Source organism: Triticum urartu, chromosome 6A (genome assembly GCF_056163025.1).
Source record: "Triticum urartu cultivar PI428250 chromosome 6A, HENAU_Tu73, whole genome shotgun sequence".
NCBI lineage: Eukaryota > Viridiplantae > Streptophyta > Magnoliopsida > Poales > Poaceae > Triticum > Triticum urartu.
Window position 1 is genome coordinate 171,673,811 of NC_141878.1, and position 17,205 is coordinate 171,691,015.

Consider the following 17,205-nt stretch of genomic DNA (forward strand, 5'->3'; position numbering starts at 1 on the left):
AGTTGCTCCAACTTTAGTTGAACCGAGTGTGGCTATGCCCGGTCCTTGCGAAGGTTAAAACAGCACCAACTTGATAAACTATCATTGTGGTTTTGATGCGTAGGTAAGATTGGTTCTTGCTTAAGCCCGTAGCAGCCACGTAAAACTTGCAACAACAAAGTAGAGGACGTCTAACTTGTTTTTGCAGGGCATGTTGTGATGTGATGTGGTCAAAACATGATGAGATATAAGTTGTTGTATGAGATGATCATGTTTTGTTGAAGTTATCGGCAACTGGCAAAAGCCTTATGGTTGTCTCTTTATTGCATAAGATGCAAGCGCCAAATAATTACTTTACTTTATCACTATGCGATAGCAATAGTTGCAATAGCAATAGTTGGCGAGACGACCATGTGACGACATATTGATATAGATCAAGATGATGGAGATCATGGTGTCATGCCGGTGACGATGGAAATCATGACGATGCTTTGGAGATGGAGATCAAAGGGACAAGATGATGATGGCCATATCATGTCACATATTTTGATTGCATGTGATGTTTAACTTTTATGCATCTTATCTTGCTTTGATTGACGGTAGCATTATAAGATGATTCCTCACTAAATTTCAAGATAAAAGTGTTCTCCCTGAGTATGCACCGTTGCCAAAGTTCGTCGTGCCCAGACACCACGTGATGATCGGGTGTGATAAGCTCTGCGTCCATCTACAACGGGTGCAAGCCAGTTTTGCACACACAGAATATTCAGGTTAAACTTGACGAGCCTAGCATATGCAGATATGGCCTCAGAACACTAAGACCGAAAGGTCGAGCGTGAATCATATAGTAGATATGATCAACATAGTGATGTTCACCATTGAAAGCTACTCCATTTCACGTGATGATCGGTTATGGTTTAGTTGATTTGGATCATGTGATCACTTAGAGGATTAGAGGGATGTCTATCTAAGTGGGAGTTCTTAAGTAATATGATTAATTGAACTTTAATTTATCATGAACTTAGTCCTGGTAGTATTAGCATATCTATGTTGTAGATCAATAGCTCGCGTTGTTGCTTTCATATGTTTATTTTGATATGTTCCTAGAGAAAAATTGTGTTGAAAGATGTTAGTAGCAATGATGCGGATTGGATCCGTGATCTGAGGTTTATCCTCATTGCTGCACAGAAGAATTATGTCCTTGATGCACCGCTAGGTGACAGACCTATTGTAGGAGCAGATACAGACGTTATGAACGTTTGGCTAGCTCAATATGATGACTACTTGATAGTTTAGTGCACCATGCTTAACGGCTTAGAATCGGGACTTCAAAGACGTTTTGAACGTCATGGACCATATGAGATGTTCCAGGAGTTGAAGTTAATATTTCAAGCAAATACCCGAGTTGAGAAATATGAAGTCTCCAACAAGTTCTATAGCTAAAAGATGGAGGAGAATAGCTCAAGCAGTGAGCATGTTCTCAGATTGTCTGGGTACTACAATCACTTGAATCAAGTGGGAGTTAATCCTCTAGATAAAATAGTGATTGACAGAATTCTCTAGTCACCATCACCAAGTTAGTAGAACTTCGTGATGAACTATAATATACAAGGGATAACGGAAACAATTCCCAAGCTCTTCGTGATGCTGAAATCGACGAAGGTAGAAATCAAGAAAAAAATCAAGTGTTGATGGTTAACAAGACCACTAGTTTCAAGAAAAGGGCAAAGGGAAGAAGGGGAACTTCAAGAAGAACAGCAAGCAAGTTGCTGCTCAAGTGAAGAAGCCCAAGTCTGGTCCTAAGCCTGAGACTAAGTGCTTCTACTGCAAAGGGACTGGTCACTAGAAGCAGAACTACCCCAAGTATTTGGCGGATAAGAAGGATGGCAAAGTGAACAAAAGTATATTTGATATACATGTTATTGATGTGTACTTTACTAGTGTTTATAGCAACCCCTCAGTATTTGATACTGGATCAATTGCTAAGAGTAGTAACTTGAAACAGGAGTTGCAGAATAAACAGAGACTAGTTAAGGGTGAAGTGACGATGTGTGTTGGAAGTAGTTCCAAGATTGATATGATAATCATCGCACACTCCCCTATACTTTTGGGATTAGTGTTGAACCTAAATAAGTGTTATTTGGTTTTTGCGTTGAGCATGAATATGATTTGATCATGTTTATTGCAATATGGTTATTCATTAAAGTCAGGGAATAATTGTTGTTCTATTTACATGAATAAAACCTTCGATGGTCATACACCCAATGAAACAAGTTTGTTGGATCTCGATCGTAGTGATACACATATTCATAATATTGAAACCAAAAGATGCAAAGTTAATAATGATAGTGCAACTTATTTGTGGCACTGCCGTTTAAGTCATATTGGTGTAAAGCGCATGAAGAAACTCCATGCTGATGGGCTTTTGGAATCACTTGATTATGAATCACTTGATGCTTGCGAACCATGCCTTATGGGCAAGATGACTAAAACGCCGTTCTCCGGAACAATGAAGCAAGCAACAGTTTTGTTGGAAATCATACATACTGATGTATGTGGTCCGATGAATATTAAGGCTTGCAGCAGGTATCATTATTTTCTGACCTTCACAGATGATTTGAGCAGATATGGGGATATCTACTTGATGAAACATAAGTCTGAAACATTTGAACAGTTCAAAGAATTTCAGAGTGAAGTGGAAAATCATCGTGACAAGAAAATAAAAGTTTCTACGATATGATCGCAGAGGTAAAATATTTGAGTTACGAGTTTGGCCTTCAATTAAAACAATGTGAAATAGTTTCACTACTCACAGCACCTGGAACACCATAGTGTAATGGTGTGTCCGAACATCATAACCGTACTTTATTAGATATAGTGCGATCTATGATGTCTCTTACCGATCTACCACTATCGTTTTGGGGTTATGCATTAGAGACAACTGCATTCACGTTAAATAGGGCACCATCTAAATCCGTTGAGACGACACCGTGCTGAACTATGGTTTGGCAAGAAACCTAAGCTGTCGTTTCTTAAAGTTTGGAGTTGTGATGCTATGTGAAAAAGTTTCATCTCGATAAGCTCAAACTCAAATCAGAGAAATATGTCTTCATAGGATACCCAAAGGAGACAGTTGGGTACACCTTCTATCACAGATCCGAAGGCAAGACATTCGTTGCTAAGAATGGATCCTTTCTAGAGAAGGAGTTTCTCTCGAAAGAAGTGAGTGGGAGGAAAGTAGAAAACTTGATAAGGTAATTGTACCTTCTCCCTTATTGGAAAATAGTTCATCACAGAAATCTGTTCCTGTGACTACTACACCAATTAGTGAGGAAGCTAATGATGATGATCATGTAACTTCAGATCAAGTTACTACCGAATCTCGTAGGTAAACCAGAGTGAGATCCGCACCAGAGTGGTACGGTAATCCTATTCTGGAGGTCATGTTACTTGACCATGACGAACCTACGAACTATGAGGAAGCGATGATGAGCTCAGATTCCGATAAATGGCTTGAGGCCATGAAATCTGAGATAGGATCCATGTATGAGAACAAAGTGTGGACTTTGGTGGACTTGCCCGAGGATCGGCAAGCCATTGATAATAAATGGATCTTCAAGAGGAAGACGGACACGGATATTAGTGTTACTATCTACAAAGCTAGAATTGTCGCAAAAGGTTTTCGACAAGTTCAAGGTGTTGACTACGATGAGAGTTTCTCACTCGTATCTATGCTTAAGTCTGTCCGAATCATGTTAGCAATTGCCGCATTTTATGAAATCTGGCAAATGGATAAACAAAACTGCATTCCTTAATGGATTTATTAAAGAAGAGTTGTATGTGATGCAACAAGATGGTTTTGTCAATCCTAAAGGTGCTAACAAAATATGCAAGCTCCAGCGATCCATTTATGGACTGGTGCAAGCATCTCGGAGTTGGAATATACGCTTTGATAAGTTGATCAAAGCATATAGTTTTATACAGACTTGCGGTGAAGCCTGTATTTACAAGAAAGTGAGTGGGAGCACTACAACATTTCTGATAAGTATATGTGAATGACATATTGTTGATCGGAAATAATGTAGAATTATTCTGCAAAGCATAAAGGAGTGTTTGAAAGGAGTTTTTCAAAGAAAGACCTCGGTGAAGCTGCTTACATATTGAGTATCAAGATCTATAGAGATAGATCAAGACGCTTGATAAGTTTTTTCAATGAGTACATACCTTGACAAGATTTTGAAGTAGTTCAAAATGGAACAGTCAAAGAAAAAGTTTCTTGCCTGTGTTACAAGGTGTGAAGTTGAGTAAGACTCAAAGCCCGACCACAGCAGAAGATAGAAAGAGAATGAAAGTCATTCCCTATGCCTCAGTCATAGGTTCTATAAAGTATGCCATACTGTGTACCAGATCTATTGTATACCATACACTGTGTTAAGAGAGGGAGTACAATAGTGATCTAGGAGTAGATCAATGGACAGCGGTCAAAATTATCCTTACTGGAATAAGGATATGTTTCTCGATTACGGAGGTGACAAAAGGTTCGTCGTAAAAGGTTACGTCGATGCAAGTTTTGACACTGATCCAGATGACTCTAAGTCTCAATCTGGATACATATTGAAAGTGGGAGCAATTAGCTAGAGTAGCTCCATGCAGAGCATTGTTGACATAGAAATTTGCAAAATACATGCGGATCTGAATGTGGCAGACCCGTTGACTAAACTTCTCTCACAAGCCAAACATGATCACTTTTTGGGTCTTAATCACATAGCAATGTGAACTAGATTATTGAATCTAGTAAACCCTTTGGGTGTTAGTCACATGGAGATGTGAACCAATCACATAAAGATGTGAACTATTGATGTTAAATCACATGGCGATGTGATCTAGATTATTGACTCTAGTGCAAGTGGGAGACTGAAGGAAATATGCCCTAGAGGCAATAATAAAGTTATTATTTATTTCCTTATATCATGATAAATGTTTATTATTCATGCTAGAATTGTATTAACCGGAAACATAATACATGTGTGAATACATAGACAAACAGAGTGTCACTAGTATGCCTCTACTTGACTAGCTCGTTAATCAAAGATGGTTAGGTTTCCTAACCATGGACAAAGAGTTGTTATTTGATTAACGGGATCACATCATTAGTTGAATGATCTAATTGACATGACCCATTCCATTAGCTTAGCACCCGATCGTTTAGTATGTTGCTATTGCTTTCTTCATGACTTATACATGTTCCTATGACTATGAGATTATGCAACTCCCGTTTGCCGGAGGAACACTTTGTGTGCTACCAAACGTCACAACATAACTGGGTGATTATAAAGGAGCTCTACAGGTGTCTCCAAAGTTACATGTTGGGTTGGCGTATTTCGAGATTAGGATTTGTCACTCCGAATGTCGGAGAGGTATCTCTGGGCCCTCTCGGTAATGCACATCACTTAAGCCTTGCAAGCATTGCAACTAATGAGTTAGTTGCAGGATGATGTATTACGGAACGAGTAAAGAGACTTGCCGGTAACAAGATTGAACTAGGTATTGGATACCGACGATCGAATCTCAGGCAAGTAACATACCGATGACAAAGGGAACAACGTATGTTGTTATGCGATATGACCGCTAAAGATCTTCGTAGAATATGTAGGAGCCAATATGGGCATCCAGGTCCCGCTATTGGTTATTGACCGGAGACGTGTCTCGGTCATGTCTACATTGTTCTCGAACAGTAGGGTCCGCACGCTTAAGGTTTCGATGACAGTTATATTATGAGTTTATGAGTTTTGATGTACCGAAGGAGTTCGGAGTCCCGGATGAGATCGGGGACATGACGAGGAGTCTCAAAATGGTCGAGACGTAAAGATCGATATATTGGACGACTATATTCGGACATCGGAAAGGTTCCGAGTGATTCGGGTATTTTTCGGAGTACCGGGGAGTTACGGGAATACGGGGGGAGAAGTATTGGGCCTTATTGGGCCATACGGGAAAGAGAGAGGGGCTGCCTAGGGCAGGCCGCGCGCCCCCCCAAGGCCTAGTCCGAATTGGACTAGGGGGTGGGGCTGCGCCCCCTCCTTCCTTCCCTTCTCCCTTCCCCTTCCTTGTCTCCTACTCCTACTACATGGAAGGACTCCTAGTTGGACTAGGAAAGGGGGAATCCTACTCCCTGTGGGAGTAGGACTCCCCTATGGCGCGCCATAGAGAGGGCCGGCCCTCCCCTCCTCCACTCCTTTATATACGGGGGCAGGGGGCACCCCATAGACACACAAGTTGATCTTCGTGATTGTTCCTTAGTCGTGTGCGGTGCCCCCCTCCACCATATTCCACCTCGGTCATATTGTAGCAGTGCTTAGGCGAAGCCTTGCGACGGTTGAACATCAAGATCGTCACCACGCCGTCAGGCTGACGGAACTCCTCCCCGAAGCTTTGCTGGATCGGAGCCCGGGGAGCGTCATCGAGCTGAACGTGTGCCAAGAACTTGGAGGTACCGGAGTAACGGTGCTTGGATCGGTTGGACCGGGAAGATGTACGACTACTTCCTCTACGTTGCATCAATGCTTCCGCTTCGGTCTACGAGGGTACGTAGACAACACTCTCCCATCTCGTTGCTATGCATCACCATGATCTTGCGTGTGCGTAGGAATTTTTTTGAAATTACTATGTTCCCCAACATGCCTGCCCACGGCTGGAGGTCATCAAGCGATCCGTCTGCATTGAAGGTGCACGCCGGGCCTTCGCCCGTGTAAAAACGCAGTGGGTCAAGCTAGACGCTGTGAAGCTGATCAAGGAGGGGCCGCCGGAGGGTAAGGAGCACCGCCACCCCGAGATGTACTACGAGGGTGTTCTGCCGGGCGCCCGTCTTATCGCGGATGAGTGTTCGCAAAATGTAATATTTGAATGGGACTTGCTCGTTTTTTATCCTGTGAGATGAAAACTTGTTTCATATGCGCTATGCAACGCTTGTATGAATTTAAAATATTACCTTCTGTTTGGCTGTTTATCCAATTTGAGAGATGGCTAGTCCTCGGCTTCTGCCCCCATACCACGAGTGCTGGGGTGTTCGGGATAAACCTGAGCACTCTTGTTCCCATGTTTGGGTCCTTCGAGGGAGGTGCTCAGCACAACGATTAAGGCAACCAGACTAATAATGCTTTATCACTCTCACTTAGCCATAGAATTCTATAATTTTAAATTTCGGCGAAGCCCCTGGTATTTGGAAGGCTGAATTCGGGGCGCGATACACGCCTGTAAGCCGGACGGAGCCGGCCCCTCGCCCTAAGCGGCATAAGTCTTTAGGGACTCGAAAAACCTTGCCGAACAGCGACCAGTCTCTCGCCTTATCATGACAGTCAGTTTTAGCTTTCTCTACTGAGGTGCTTGGCCCGGCAAAACCGGGGCACAATCGCAGTAGTTCTCCTAGCGCTACGTTAGCCAATAGAGCGGAACGTAAGGTACCAAAACATTAGAGCCGGGTAAACCCAACATTTGACCAAAGACATGAGTCGGAGCTGATGCATATAATGCTATAAGTTCGGGGTGCCGCACTTGTGAAAGTGTTCGGACTTTTCACACCATATTGTGGGTATGTAAGCCCCTGGTGCATTGGCCGTACCAGAGTGTACGTTTGCTAGGCGTCATTAATGAACACATAGATATGTATACACATAACAAAAATGCGATAATAGTCGTAATGTCATGCATTGTATATTAAAAAAATTGCATTAAAGCAGAGTGATACAGATAGTGTAATGAGCAAAAGAGTAGGACTATGTCCCTTCCAAGGGCGAGCTGAGGAATTATATGAAATCTGTAATCCACCTGGGAATTCCGTAGTTGTCGGCCTCCTTGGTTGCTGTATCATGTGTTCGGCAATAGAGCTGCCGGACAGTGTTTCCGGAGATTGAAGTCCTGAAAGAAAAAGAAAAATAACCAAACGGGAAGCCCCTGGTGCGGTTTAGGCCGCGTTTTGGGGCATGCCATAGTTGTGCCTCCCCCTCCCCATCTGTGCCCATGGTATTTTTAATGCATAATTATGTACGCGCGGCACGAACAATGTTGTTGGGTTGGGATTGAGGTGGCCGTCGTATTGCTACGCGGGCTCAGATCGCGCCAGGCGGTCTATTTGTCGATTGCCCCGAGCGCGCTTGAAGGTGTCCGGGCTTTGAAACGCCGAACTGGTAGATTGCCTTGAGAGGCTGCTTTGCGCTTCTGCTGCAGGGCCGCGGTGTGCTCCTCTGATCGGAGAGAGCGCTCTGTGTTTCCATTGACTGTAATAACTCCGCGAGGTCCTGGCATCTTGAGCTTGAGATATGCATAATGTGGTACCGCATTGAATCTAGTGAATGCGGTTCGTCCGAGCAGCGCGTGATAACCACTACGGAACGGGACTATATCGAAGATTAACTCTTCACTTCGGAAGTTATCCGGGGATCCGAAGACCACTTCTAGTGTAATTGAGCCTGTGCAGTGGGCCTCTATGCCTGGAATGACGCCTTTAAAGGTCGTCTTTGTCGGTTTGATCCTTGAGGGGTCTATACCCATTTTGCGCACTGTATCCTGATAAAGCAGGTTCAGGCTGCTGCCGCCGTCCATGAGGACTCGAGTGAGGTGAAATCCGTCGATGATTGGGTCTAGGACCAGTGCGGCGAATCCGCCGTGACGGATACTAGTAGGGTGGTCCCTGCGATCGAAGGTGATCGGACAGGAGGACCAGGGGTTGAACTTCGGGGCGACTGGCTCCAGCGCATATACGTCCCTGAGCGCACGCTTCCGCTCCCTCTTGGGGATGTGGGTTGCGTATATCATGTTCACCGTCCGCACTTGCGGGGGAAACCTCTTCTGTCCTCCGGTGTGCGGCTGCCGGGGTTCTTCCTCATCCTTGCTATGCGGCCCCTTGTCCTTGTTTTCGGCGATTAACTTGTCGGCCTGCTTGAACACCCAACAATCCCTGTTGGTGTGATTGGCTGGCTTGTCTGGGGTGCCGTGTATTTGACACGAGCGATCGAGTATACGGTCCAAGCTGGACGGACCCGGCGTACTTTGTTTGAATGGCTGTTTCCGCTGACCGGGTTTAGAGCCTTTGAATCCGGCATTGACTGTCGTATCCTCAGTACTTTCGCCGTTAATGCGGCACTTATGCTTGTTGCGACGTGACCTGCTGTTGCCTTCCTTGGTATCTGAGGTACCATGGTTCTTTGATATGTTGTTACTGCGAGCCAACCAGCTGTCTTCTCCCGCACAAAAGCGGGTCATGAGCGTTGTGAGGGCTGCCATAGATTTCGGCTTTTCCTGACCAAGGTGCCGGGCTAGCCACTCGTCTCGGATGTTGTGCTTGAAAGCCGCTAAGGCCTCCGCATCCGGACAGTCGACAATTTGGTTTTTATTTCTAAGAAACCGAGTCTAGAATTGCCTGGCCGACTCTTCTGGCTGCTGAATTATGTGGCTCAAGTCATCGGCGTCTGGTGGTCGCACATAAGTGCCCTGAAAGTTGTCGAGGAATGCGGCTTCCAGATCTTCCCAACAGCTAATGGAGTCCACTGGCAAGCTATTAAGCCAATGCTGTGCTGGTCCTTTGAGTTTTAGTGGGAGGTACTTGATGGCATGTAAGTCATCACCGCGGGCCATGTGGATGTGGAGGAGGAAGTTCTCAATCCATACCGCGGGATCTGTTGTGCCGTCGTATGATTCAATGTTTACAGGTTTGAAACCTTCTGGGAATTGGTTCCATTACTTTGTCTGTGAAGCATAAGGGGTGTGCGGCGCCTCTGTATTGGGCTATATCACGACGCAGCTCATATGGGTCATGCCCGCCGTGTTCGGCCCGGCCGGATTTGCTTTTACTGTATCCGGCGTGACGTTTACCGTCTCGTAGAGTAGTGCACCCTTGTGATCCGTAGATCAATCTTGAGTGCTTTGCTTTGTCCTCCAATATGTCTCGCAGGTCTGGCGTATCTCCCCATGCCTTTTTCTTTGGATGGCGTTGGGGTGGAGGCTGAGCTTTCGGCAGGAATGCCTCTCTATCGCGGCCACGAGGTGGCCGGTCAGCCGTATCATACGCTTCTTCCCCCATTCGGGGTAGTAACCTGCGCCTTGGGTAACTCTTGGAGGGACGCTCGAGTTTATATTCCTCGGCTGCGAGGACTTCATTCCATTTGTCAGCTAGCAGATCTTGATCAGCTTGAAGCTGCTGCTGCTTTTTCTTCAGGCTATTTGCCGTGGCCATATGCCTGTGCTTGAAGCGCTCTTGTTCGACGGGATCCTCTGGTACGGCGAATTCATCGTCGCCGAGGCTTGCCTCGTCTTCGGATGGGGGCATGTAATTGTCATCCTCCTCCTCTCCGCCAGCCGCTCTCTCAGGAGAGCTGGCTCTTTCATCCTCCTGATCTAACTCTTGCTAGAGGGGGTTTTCGTTGTCTTCGGCGCTATCCGAAGTGTTATTATCTCCTGTGCCGATATCACCACTTTTGCTTTGGCGGGACTTAGAGCGGCGCCGCTGACGTCGGCGCTTGGGTTGCTTCTTGGAGGGGTCATCCTCCGCTATCTCGTCGCCGTTGCCTTCATTGGTTGTATCCACCATGTATATGTCATATGACGAGGTGGCTTTCCAGTGCCCTATAGGTGATGGTTCATGTTCGTCTCCTACATCGTCGTCCATGCCGTCGAAGTCGAGCATGTCGGTTAAATCATCGACAGTAGCTACAAAGTGGGTGGTGGGTGGGCGTCGAATTTCTTCGTCGTCTAGTCGGATTCGATTGGCAGGGGCGCGGATGGTTCGGGGTCCGGAGGAGAGTCCGGCACCTTGGAGTCACGGGCTGTGCAGAGGATGATGCTGATGTTCGGCTCGATCGCCGTTGAGACTGCAGCCCCTGAGGTGGTGTCTAGCCACCCGTCATCGATTAGCGCAGCTGGCTCCGAGCTAAGGGTCGGAGCTGATGCGGGCGCGGACTCTGGGGTACCGTCCGATGGCAGAGCTAGGTCATACCCATCGCGACAGTGTGGCGCGCCCGGCTGTGGCTCGAATCCGTCGAAGATCAAGTCCCCACGGATGTTGGCCGTGTAATTCAAACTTCCAAATCTGACCTGATGGCCAGGGGCATAGCTTTCAATCTGCTCCAGATGGCCAAGCGAATTAGCCCGCAATGCAAAGCCGCCGAATACGAAGATCTGTCCGAGGAGAAAAGTCTCACCCTGGACCGCATCGCTATCGATGATAGTAGGATCCATCAAGCCTAACAGCGATGACACAGAGGAACTCTCAATGAAAGCACCAATGTCGGTGTCAAAACCGGCGGATCTCGGGTAGGGGGTCCCGAACTATGCGTCTAGGCCGGATGGTAACAGGAGGCAAGGGACACGAAGTTTTACCCATGTTCGGGCCCTCTTGATGGAGGTAAAACCCTACGTCTTGCTTGATTAATATTGAAGATATGGGTGTTACAAGAGTAGATCTACCACGAGAGCAGAGAGGCTAAACCCTAGAAGCTAGCCTACGGTATGATTGTATGTTGTGATTGTTGTCCTACGGACTAAAGCCCTCCGGTTTATATAGACACCGGAGAGGGTTAGGGTTACACAAGGTCGGTTACAAAGGAGGAGATATCCATAGACGTATTGCCTAGCTTGCCTTCCACGCCAAGTAGAGTTCCATCCGGACACGAGACGAAGTCTTCAATCTTGTATCTTCATAGTCTATCAGTCCGGCCAATGGAGATAGTCCGGCTGTCCGGAGACCCCCTAATCCAGGACTCCCTCAATTTGCCTTTGTGATCTACTTTTATTTGCCTTTATTTTCAGATCTATTAATCCAAAAACCCAAAAATACTTTGCTGCACTTTATTTTATTTGCAATCTATTTATTCAATCTATTACAACTTTTTTCCATCGCGCACCAATTTCTAGCACCGTTACCCGAAAGGGATTGACAACCCCTTTAACACATCAGGTTGCGAGGATTTGTTATCTGTGTGCAGGGGATGTTTACGTTGTATTGCTTGGTTCTCCTACTGGTTCGATAACCTTGGTTCCATATCTGAGGGAAATACCTACCGCCGCTGTGCTGCATCATCCCTTCCTCTTTGGGGAAATACCGACGTAGCTTCAAGCGACATCAGCTATCATCACATGGTCATATACCAAGTTCATGGGAATCTCTTTTCCGCCTGGTCCCTGAGGTCCAACTCGGGCCATATGGTTCGGATCGAGTCCGGTGTAGCGCGTTTTTAACATCACCCATGCCTCTTGTGCACCTTCCCGGCATGCGGACGCCTTCCATAGCTTGAAACGGCGTCGGACACCTTTGAATAGGTTCGCCAACCCCTCCGTACTTTCTGGAGGGGCATCGGACGGCCATAAAGCCTTTGCCATACTTCTCATAGCTTTCCAGGCTCGTTCATGTACCACGGACAGTTCCTTAAGCACATCACCTAGAAATCCGGATACTTTCTTTCAGGCCGACCAGTTAACACACCTGCAACAACAAAGTAGTGACAATCCGAACTATGGGACACTATAAATCCTTTGGATGGTTCAAAAGGTCATATCGAATATGCCTCCTTTTAACTTCTTGTTTTCTTTCTGCGTGGCCGATAACTGAGCCTTTAAGCTCTTTATCTCTTCGGCTTGCTTATCTTTTTCCTCCTCGAGCTTGTTCTTTTGATCGGTGGTCATTGTGGCTTTCTTCATCCCCGCCAGCTCCATGGTGACGACATTCAGCTTCGTTTGGTTTGTTTTCAGCTCCTGGGATAGTGCATTGTTCTTCTCCCTAAGAACCTGCAGGTCATAATGATCCTTAAATTGGTTGGCCTAACCGCTTCAACTCTCGGGGGCTACTGGCATATATCTATTAAATTTGCTATTACCTGCATATACTTTGAGAATAGCTGAGTAACTCCGGCAAGTCCGTCCCGGGCTGCCCGGATATATGCATCCACGGAGCTGAGGGCAGTGAATTCCTATTTAGTAAAAATTGGAGCGCGCATGGCCTCTTTTAGTCGGCGATGATTCATCATGCTCTCCACCTCTGAATTCATGACGGATACGTCATCCGAATCCTCATGAGGGGGTGGATCTAGTACTGTATCAGCTCTCGTCCCGATTGACGAGCCCGTAGCCATATTAGCCGATACACGGCTGGCAGGACGTTTGCCTACGGTTTGCCATGTGCTCTTCCTAACATAAAGGCGGAGAAGTTTTACAATTTGATCTCATGCTTAGGCACATATCAAAGGGCGTACCTCTTTGAAGAAGGAGGGGGCTCGGCGGCGCTTTTGGTTTCCGTTCGTTTCGAACGATCACCCTGCGTAGAGGCCGCTCTCGATGGAGTATGGCTTGCGGAGTGCCGATCCTATAAAACACATTCTAGTGTAAGGGGTAAGGTGTAAACATGGGCTCCTTTTTGAGGAAGTTTTTCGAATACTTAAAATGGAGAAGGGGTAAAGGCGCGGGTAGTCGGCCGTAATTGCCACCTCCGAGCCGTCAAGGCTCGCCTGATAAAATACTCCATCATCAAACTCTATGTATATATCTGGATCCTCGCGGAAGCCGGGGTCTTCGTTACGAGCGTGATTTTTTGGCTGTGGGGAGGGACAATGAATGTTCTCAACCTCCTTCCTCCATGACTGTTTTAAGACAATGCTACCTCTTGCGCACTGCGTTGGTTTTCACCAAAGAGGAAGGAATGATGCAGCAAAGTAGCGTGAGTATTTCCCTCAGTTTTTGAGAACCAAGGTATCAATCCAGTAGGAGGCTATGCGCGAGTCCCTCGTACCTACACAAAACAAATAAATCCTCGCAACCAACACAAATAGGGGTTGTCAATCCCTATAAGGCCACTTACGAGAGTGAGATCTGATAGATATGATAAGATAATATTTTTGGTATTTTTATGATAAATATGCAAAGTAAAATAAAGGCAAAGTAAATAGCAAAGGAAATAACTAAGTAGTAGGAGATCAATATGATAAAGATAGACCCGGGGGCCATAGGTTTCACTAGTGGCTTCTCTCGAGAGCATAAGTATTCCACGGTGGGTGAACAAATTACTGTTGAGCAATTGACATAACTGAGCATAGTTATGAGAATATCTAGGTATGATCATGTATATAGGCATCACGTCCGAGACAAGTAGACCAACTCCTGCCTGCATCTACTACTACTACTCCACTCATCGACCGCTATCCAGCATGTATCTAGAGTATTAAGTTAAAAACAGAGTAACGCCTTAAGCAAGATGACATGATGTAGAGGGATAAACTCATGCAATATGAAGAAAACCCCATCTTGTTATCCTCGATGGCAACAATACAATACGTGCCTTGCTGCCCCTACTGTCACTGGGAAAGGACACCGCAAGATTGAACCCAAAGCTAAGCACTTCTCCCATTGCAAGAAAGATCAATCTAGTAGGCCAAACCAAACTGATAATTCGAAGAGACTTGCAAAGATAACCAATCATACATAAAAGAATTCAGAGAAGATTCAAATATTGTTCATAGATAGACTTGATCATAAACCCACAATTCATCGGTCTCAACAAACACACTGCAAAAAGAAGATTACATCGAATAGTTCTCCACAAGAGAGGGGGAGAACGTTGTATTGAGATCCAAAAAGAGAGAAGAAGCCATCTAGCTACTAACTATGGACCCGTAGGTCTGAGGTAAACTACTCACACTTCATCGGAGGGGCTATGGTGTTGATGTAGAAGCCCTCCGTGATCGATGCCCCCTCCGACGGGGCTCCGGAACAGGCCCCAAGATGGGATCTCGTGGATACAGAAAGTTACGGCGGTGGAATTAAGGTTTTGGCTCCGTATCTGATCGTTTGGGGGTACGTAGGTATATATAGGAGGAAGGAGTACGTCGGTGGAGCAATAGGGGCCCACGAGGGTGGAGGGCGCGCCTGGGGTAGGCAGGCGCGCCCGCCTACCTCGTGGCCTCCTCTTTTCTTTCTTGACGTAGGGTCCAAGTCTCCCGTGTCTTGTTCGTTGAGAAAATCACGTTCCCGAAGGTTTCATTCCGTTTGGACTCTGTTTGATATTCCTTTTCTTCGAAACCCTAAAACAGGCAAAAAACAGCAATTCTGGGCTGGGCCTCCGGTTAATAGGTTAGTCCCAAAAATAATATAAAAGTGGATAATAAAGCCCAATAATGTCCAAAACAGTAGATAATATAGCATGGAGCAATCAAAAATTATAGATACGTTGGAGACGTATCAGACAACAAGAACAATTTGATTAGCATGCCTCGATAACAAGGAAAAACAGTGCTGATAATCAAAAACTTACCCATTCAATGGGGTTGTACATGGAAAAGCCTTCTCGGCAGTTTAAGCGAAGGAAGTCTTCTTTCTCCCCCTTATACAGATCGGCCAGGATTATGACCAGTTCGGCTAGGGTATCTGGGCCCTTGCGCCTGTAGCGAGATGCGTCGTCTTATCCATTATAACTCCATAAAGGAGTTACTCTGGACTAAAGGGGCCGAATACATCGTTTTATTGCGATGGCCATGACTTCGATTATCGAGATCTTGGAATGAGCCAGTAATCTGACCTTGCTGACCAACCTCTTTACCTCCACACTGTCTTCCTCCTTGGGACTCCGGGGGCGCCAATTAAGGTGTTTCTTCAAAGGAGCACTGGAGAATTCGGGGAGGCCGTGCCGAACTGGGTCTGGAAGGGGGACGTCCTCAATATAAAACCATTCCGAAGACCATTCTTGGGATACCTCCTTGGGAGTTCCAATAGGGTAGCCTGATACGACTATGCGCCATACTTCGGCACCGCCCACTTCAAATATGGACCCCCCTCGATGGCGAGGGACGAGGCAAAAGAACTTTCTCCATAGTTCAAAGTGGGCCTCGCAGCCCAGAAACAGTTCGCAGAGAGCGACAAAGCCCGAGATGTGTAGAATCGAACTTGTGGTGAGGTTGTGCAGTTGGATTCCGTAGAACTCCAACAGGTCCCTGGGATGGATTGGAAATCCTAAGCCCCGCAAGAGAAACGAAACGAAGCATACCCTCTCCTCCTTGTTGGGGTTGGGGAAATTTTCTGCTAGCGCATCGTTGCCGATCAAGGCCAATCCCGCTCGCACAGGGACTAGATCTATGAGAGGGAGATATCCCTACGTCTGAAGTCGACTCAGGTGAATACGGGACACTGAGCAGCTCCGCTAATCACCCTCTTGAGGGCCATGAGGGCGCGAAGAAGAGCTGGGAGCGCTGGCCATGTTTTGAAGTTTTTCGTGGCTAGTTTCTGATGTTTTCTGCACGATGTGGATGGCACTTGGGGATCTAACCTCTTTATATAGGCACCGCCCCGGTGTGGTCAGGGGTTTATTTGTAAAGAATTATTATGGACCGTTCGCATTCGCCCGGCGTGTGGAAATCGAGGCGATGACAGGGAAGGAGTCATAAAGGCAGAACATGAAAGTTAGGGACGGACTGTTGTCCGTCCAGGGTGTAATGAAGAACCCGCCTTGCAAAAGCCGAAGACATAAGCCGGATACTACATCGTCAATTGAAGGCAAGTTCGGGGGATACTGAGGGAGTCCTGGATTAGGGGGTCCTCGGGTGTCCAGACTATTTGATATGGGCTGGGCTGATCGGCCGTGAAGATACATGCAGAAGACTTTCCCCGTGTCCGGGCATGACTCCTATATGCGTGGATGGCAAGATTGGTGTCCGGATATGTTATTTCCTTCCCCCACAAACCGACTCTGTTAACCCTAGGCCCCTCCGGTGTGTATATAAACCGGAGGGTTTAGTCCGTAGAGGCCATCAGAATTCTCACAGGCTAGACAGTTAGGGTTTATCCATTACGATCTCGAGGTAGATTAACTCTTGTAACCCCTATACTCATTGAATACAATCAAGCAGGACGTGTGTTTTTACATCCTTTAAGAGGGCCTAAACCTGGGTAAATATCGTGTCCCCATCGTCCTTTGTTACCATTGATTCTCAGATGCACAGTTCGGAACCCTCTACCCGAGATCTACCGGTTTTGTCATCGACAACAGTGACAAGGTTGGAGGTGTCAAAGTGGAAGGTGCTAAGGTGGATCGTCAGTTTGGGCTCAAGCTGAAGAACTTAATCATCTTCGTCCAGTTCATCGCCATTGCTATGTTATGGTGTTGGTGTGCTAGGTGTGATTATTGTGGATAAGCTCATCAACTAGGATACAAGGTAAGCACACCATGTACGCCGTATGCAACCAAACGCCGTGGTT